Below are 6322 nucleotides of genomic sequence, written 5' to 3'. Positions count from 1 at the left end.
TGTGTGGTGCATAAGGAGGCCAGAAGAGGGCATGGGATTTTCTGGGACTGGAGTTATAGATGCCTGTGAGCCATTTTGTGGATACTGGGAATCAAACCTGGATGCTCTGGAAAAGCAAACAGTGTACTTGATTGCTGAGCCATCTCTCCAGCCTGAATTTAGAAATAAAAAAAAGTTTCTTCTATGATTTCTCCAAAGATACTGCTCCTTCATCTATATTGTTCTGTCTCCAAATGCTGATGTGCTTGCAATGCTTTCTTGCTATTAGTTTTCAGGCTTATCCCACAATAGGATCCAAGGAATTTTTCCAATTCTTCTGTACGTGTTAAAGTTGTCCTCGAGGCTTGTCTTGTTCCTATGACAAAATACCTGACCGAGGCAACTTAAGGAAGGGAGAGTTTATTTTGGAGACAACAGATAATTTGGTTTGATTTATTTTACTTATTACTACTATCGTGTGTGTGTGTGTGTGTGTGTGTGTGTGTGTGTGTGTGCATAAATGCCACAGCAAACATGGAGGTTGTAGGACAACTTGTAGTAGTTGATTCTCTTCTTCTACCACGTGGGTCCTGAGAATTAACTTAGCTCTTACCTGCTGAACCCTCTCATTGAGACATCTACCTCCTTTGAATGATGAGGTAAGGCCACATTCCCTTAAGGTTATTTTTCTTTATTAATTAAATTTATTAATTTATTTTACATCCTGACTGCAGTCTCCCCTCCCTCCTCTCCTCCCATTCCTCACGCAGTGGTTTGCTATTTCCTATGGTTTGGTTGGTTTTCTGACTGGTTGCAATGTTGGTAACTCTTATCTCCCTCCCATATAAGTATTAGGGATTTGTTGGTTTGCTGTATTGGATGTGGTCTGTTTCTTCTAAACTCTCTTGCTCATCTATTTCTTTCATGAAATTTATCCTTTCTTGTGTTTCCATAAATGAGACTGTCTTCCTCTGTGTATATTATTCAAGTATTTCCTATAGCTATGAATTGTATTTGTTGTGCTTGTCCTAAAATGTTATTATTTACCCATCAATTTCAGCTCATTTTTACACTCTGTTATCTATCTATCTATCTATCTATCTATCTATCTATCTATCATCTATCTATCTATTTATTTTTTATTGTGTGAATGCTCACACATGTACCTGCATGCATATATGCACCATGGGCACACATGGGGAAGTCAGAGGACAGCTTGTGTGAGTTTGTTCTCTCTTGCTGCCATGTGGGCTCTGGGGATGAAACTCAAGTTGTCAGGCTAAGAGGTAAGAGGCTTGGTCTGATGAGCCATCTCATCCATCCTTTCCATCAATTTTAAAAGAGCTTTTCTGGCTGGGCGGTGGCGGCGCACGCCTTTAATCCCAGTACTCGGGAGGCAGAGTCAGGCGGTTCTCTGTGAGTTGGAGGCCAGCTGGTCTAAAAGAGCTAGTTCCAGGACAGGCTCCAAAGTTACAGAGAACGTTGTCTCAAAAAACAAACAAACAAACAAACAAAACAAAGCAAAACGGAAATAAAAACAAAAAAATCTAAAAGAAAAACCAGAACAACAACAACAACAACAACAAGTCAGAGGAGGTCTTTAAACAATTGTGCATATTAAAAAAAGCAATCAGACTTAATGGGAAATAATTACCTATCCCCTGTTTCAGTGGGAAGTGAAGTACACATTGAGATGCTGACGGAAAACTGCCTCTTAAAGTAGGAACAACTGAACCCTCAATAAGCAAACAGACTGAAAGGGACCAAGCGGCCCACTACAAACAGCAAGTTACACTAAGAGTTGGAACACTAACACCTCTAAGAGGTAACATAGTTTTCAGTGGGGTGGGTTGGGATGGCCGATCTCATTGTTACATATCGCAATTTTTGATGCATTTTGTATGCATGCCAGCAGTTATTACTGTCTGCACAGCACTCACTAACTGGTGCCATGTGAAGACTCTGCTAATACAGGCATTCTAGAACGTGAGCTGAGTGGACCCAAAAGCTCCAGAAGAGGATAGTAAAAAGATCTAGTGTGTTTTCTTGTTTTATTTTTTGTTTTTGAATATATATATATATATATATTATGAATATACATATATATCATATAACTTAAGCTGTTTTAAAACAAAGACCTTAGACTAATTTTTAAAATAAGCTAATGGCTTTTTGTGTAAAGCTTTCTTATTAAAGGAAAAAAATTAAAAAAAAGATAGCTTTTCTGAATATAGTAATCTTTCTTGGCAGGAATTTAGTTTCATGGCTTGAAATATGTTAAATATGTATTTTTTTGTCTTTTTTTGTTGCTGCTGAGAGATGTCATATTACCTTGATGTTTCTCTTTGCTAATTGACATTTTTTTCATTAGCAGCTTTTAATATTGTTTCTTTGCTTTGTGTTCTTGACATCTTGATTACATGTCATGGGGATTGTTTTTTGATATGGAATACTTCATGAACTTGTGTGTCATCCTTGCACAGGGTTCATGCTAACATTCTCTGTATCATTCCAATTATAGTATATGGGTTGTCAAAGCATGTCATGGGGACTTTTTTTCCTCTCTGATCTTGTCTATTTAGGATTCTCAATACTTCTTGTACCCACATTTCCCCTCCAGATCTTGGAAATTCTCTGCTTTAATTTAATTGAATAAAATTGTCCGTGTTTAAAATTTTTATCTCGGTTCCTTCTTCTACTCCATGAATTTTAGGCATACTCTTTTGAATGTCTCCCAGTGTCCTCAGAAGGTTCAGTCATAATTATTAATTTTTCTGGGTTTCTGAATGTATTGCTGTCTCAACCTTGCCTTTCATCCCTGAAATTCTTTCTTCCTCTCAATCTGTTGATGCTGCTGCCCCTTGTGTTATTTATCTCACTGCTTGATTCATTTCCAGAATTTCTCTTTGGTTGTTTTTCCTTGTTGGATTTTCCCCTCCATGCTTCTGAATTTCTCCTCTTAATTGCTTATTGTTTAATCTATTTTGTTACCTTTTTTTTTCCTGGGAGGGGCCCTGAATTGATTTCTTTGCTTACTTGAGTCTTCTATGATGTCTTTGTTCTTTTAAAATATAAGACTCTGAAATCCTTTTGTTTACCCCTGTGTCTTTGCTTTCCAGCATGGAGGAGTTCTGAGCTATTGTAATGACCAGCTTCTGTTGGTTGATGGATGTATGTGTTTCTTTTGCTTTGAAAAATGGGTCCTCTGTTTTTTAATTTTATCTTTCCCTCTTTTATTGGGGGGTTGTTTTATTGATGTGAGTCTCCCTGTGTTATCTTCAAGTGGGTTTATGTTCCTGACTAGTTTTTAGGGAGGAAGGAAGCTGACTGCAGTAGCAATTGTGGACAGCAGGCCCAGAGTTACTTTGTAGTAGAGGGCACTTGGATACTTGGAATGGGGAGTGTGGGTGTGGGAGAAAGATATGCCCTTTCACCTTTCTGCTTCCCAGGAGATCATTAGAAAAACGAGGATGAGCCTGTACTTGGGATGAGTGGATGACAGAAACCTAGACTGATGTCCTCGAGTCTTGTTTCTCCTGGGTATACTGAGGTCACGGGAAGAACTGGAATCTTGATCTTTGGTCTCTTGCTTGCATCTGCTCAGGTGGGACCACCACTTCTCAGTTCTTTTTGGGAAGCTCCTGGTGAGTTTCTCCCTAAGCTCCTGGGCACACAGGCATCTCCTACTGTTCCCTTCCACCCCTCCCCCCACCAGAAACTCTGCTGGTGTTCTCTGCAGAAACTCTGCTGGTGTTCTCTGCTCATGAGGTAAAACAAGGAGAAATCTATCCTTTACCCTGTTGCTGTCTACTCCAAGGAGCCCCTACCATTTACTGCAGTCAAGGAAAGGGGACATTTCTTCTTCAGGGGTCTGTATGACTAAGCAAATGCTACATCCTCCCTTTCATTGTTCTTGTCTATCCCCTTTCATATTCTTCATGCCAGGTGACATTCCTCACCAATGTCTCCACGTATGTATTCTCATTCCATTACACAGGAGATGAGTGTACACCTCTGGCTTCGTGTCCAGCCTCATGTCACTTCAGGCTCCACAGGGATCCCCCAGTTGCACTTGCTTGCCTGTTAGTAACTCACAGTCATGTGAGGCTTGGTAGAGGCTCAGAGATGCCCTTTGACGTAAAGTAAACCCAGCTCATTTAGAAAGTAGAGGAGTAAGAAGGGAGCGGGAAAACAAATTGTGGGGAAACTATTAGCAGAGCATGAGAAGCCTTATGAGGAAGTGCGAGGGTGGAGCTGGCACGGTGGAGGAGACACCATAGGAGGATCTAGCCAAGGAAAACTAGCTGTTAAGTGACCTTAGAGCATCAGAAAGTTAGCTTTGCAGGCTAAACAAAAGTATGTCAAATATCTGTAATTCTTGCATTTGGGAGATGGGGGTCAGAGGACTGGGAGTTTGAGACAGCTAGGACTACATAGTGAGACTATGTCTAAGGATAAAAAGGAAGGCTGCCGGATGACTCAGTGGACAAAGGCACTTGCTATCTAAGCCGGATGACCCGACTTTAATCCCTAGTCATTAGGGAGCAAGTATTTATAATGTTGTACAATGAGTAGAACTTTGGTCTCCCTGGCTATTCTGTGTATCTTATTCTGGCAAAGTGAGCTGCAGGTCAAAGGGCAAGCTGATTAACTATAGCACTACTTTCTTCTCTTTGTGAACTGAAAGAAGAGTTTGCACATGAAGAAAACAGGTATATTCTATGGTGGTTTGAATGAGAAGGGCCTGCATATGTAGTAGGAGGCTACTTGTTTGTTTCCTGGCCGCCCAGACTTCTGAAATAACCACACAGAAACTGTATTAATTAAATCACTGCTTGGCCCATAGCTCTAGCTTCTTTTTGGCTAACTCTTACATGTTAATTTAACCCATTTCTATTAATCTGTGTATTGCCACATGGCTGTGGCTTACTGGGTAAAGTTCCTGCGTCTGTCTCCAGCGGGGCTACATGCTTCTCTCTGACTCCACCCTTCTTTCTCCCAGTATTTAGTTTAGTTTTCCTTGCCTAGCTCTGTTCTACCCCATCAGGCCCCAAACAGCTTCTTTATTAACCAATGGTATTCACAGCATACGGAGGGGCATCCCATATCACACTTAGGTTCATATGTTTGAATGCTTGATCTCTTGTTAGTGGAACTATTTGGTAAGGATAAGGAGGTGTGACCTTGTTAGAGGAGGTGTGTCACTTTTCAGGTTTCAAGAGCCTACATCAGGCCCAGTCTCTCTCTCTCTCTCTCTCTCTCTCTCTCTCTCTCTCTCTCTCTCTCTCTCTGCCTGCTGCTTATGAATCAGGATGTAAACTCTCAGTCCCCTACCTGACTGCCTACAGTCACCCTTCCTGTCATGATGATCATGGACCAACCCTCTGGAACTGTGAGTAAACTCTCAATTAAATTCTTTCTTTTATAGGAATTAGCTTGGTCACGGTGTCTCTTTGCAGCAAAAGGACAGTAACTGGGACAACTTTCAAATCTGGGGATGCACTGTATCCTGGGAAAAAGTTCATTTAGTAACTTCAAGAACGTCTGTTGAGCCCCAATGAGGCCCCAGGAGTCTATTCAGTGTTAGAAGTTGGCAGAGTGAGAGCGACTGGGGTAGAGATGAAAGTCAGTGTTAATAAACAGAATAGAAGGCTTGACCCTTTCTAAATGTGCTGTTCAATTTTCTAATAAAACCACTTATTTACTTTAGCAAAGCCATAGGTCTTAGCCAGATTTTAGTTTTATAGGTTTAATATAATTCAGCATCACTTATTATAATCTAGCTCTTAAAGTTTTTGACCTTAAGAGTCTCAAGAAGAAATTAAGTAGGAAATATATTGGGCTTATAAAAGTGGAGATGAAATTTTCAAGGGAAATTTAGCAGTAAAGAGTAAGTTGGAAGCAGATTTCAACTTTGTTCTCAAAATAATTTTGGTCTGAGAGACTTCTCGGAGTAACACACTTCTTTGCTTGGCTATGTAAAATGTCAAACTCTAGGCAGGGAGTCAAATGACCTAATCCCATTGAGTTTCTCTGTTAGTCAGGGAACTTGGTAAGGTTGTTCTGGAGAATGATGTTAAATTAGTGGGACTTTGAATTGAGGCTCCTGCCGATCCCACTAAATCTCCTCTAGTGGAGAAGGGCTGCCACCTAATCACTGAGGTTTAGAGTGTTATGTGATTCAAGTGCCATTCGCTGCCATGGTTTGGGAAAGCCTGCTCTTTCCATTAGAGCTTCCTCTTGTTTGCATAGTACTTGGCCCAGTGGCTCTAACCTGTCTTATTGCCGGGCTTTCTTCTACTGCCCCCAGCTGGGGCATCTTGCAGGCCCAGGGAATCCCAGC

At 40.9% G+C, this 6322-nt stretch overlaps 1 non-coding gene across 1 annotated transcript; it reads right to left on the bottom strand.

The window, feature by feature from the left end:
* Positions 1-2417: 2417 nt before the first annotated feature.
* Positions 2418-2520, bottom strand: LOC119810884. Its single transcript, XR_005284828.1, has one exon. It is a non-coding gene; the product is annotated as a U6 spliceosomal RNA (small nuclear RNA).
* Between the last annotated feature and the right edge of the window lie 3802 nt (positions 2521-6322).

This window comes from Arvicola amphibius, chromosome 3 (assembly GCF_903992535.2).
Source record: "Arvicola amphibius chromosome 3, mArvAmp1.2, whole genome shotgun sequence".
NCBI classification, from domain to species: Eukaryota; Metazoa; Chordata; class Mammalia; order Rodentia; family Cricetidae; genus Arvicola; species Arvicola amphibius.
Note: the sequence above shows the minus strand (reverse complement) of the source record. Positions and strands in the feature narration are given on the sequence as shown.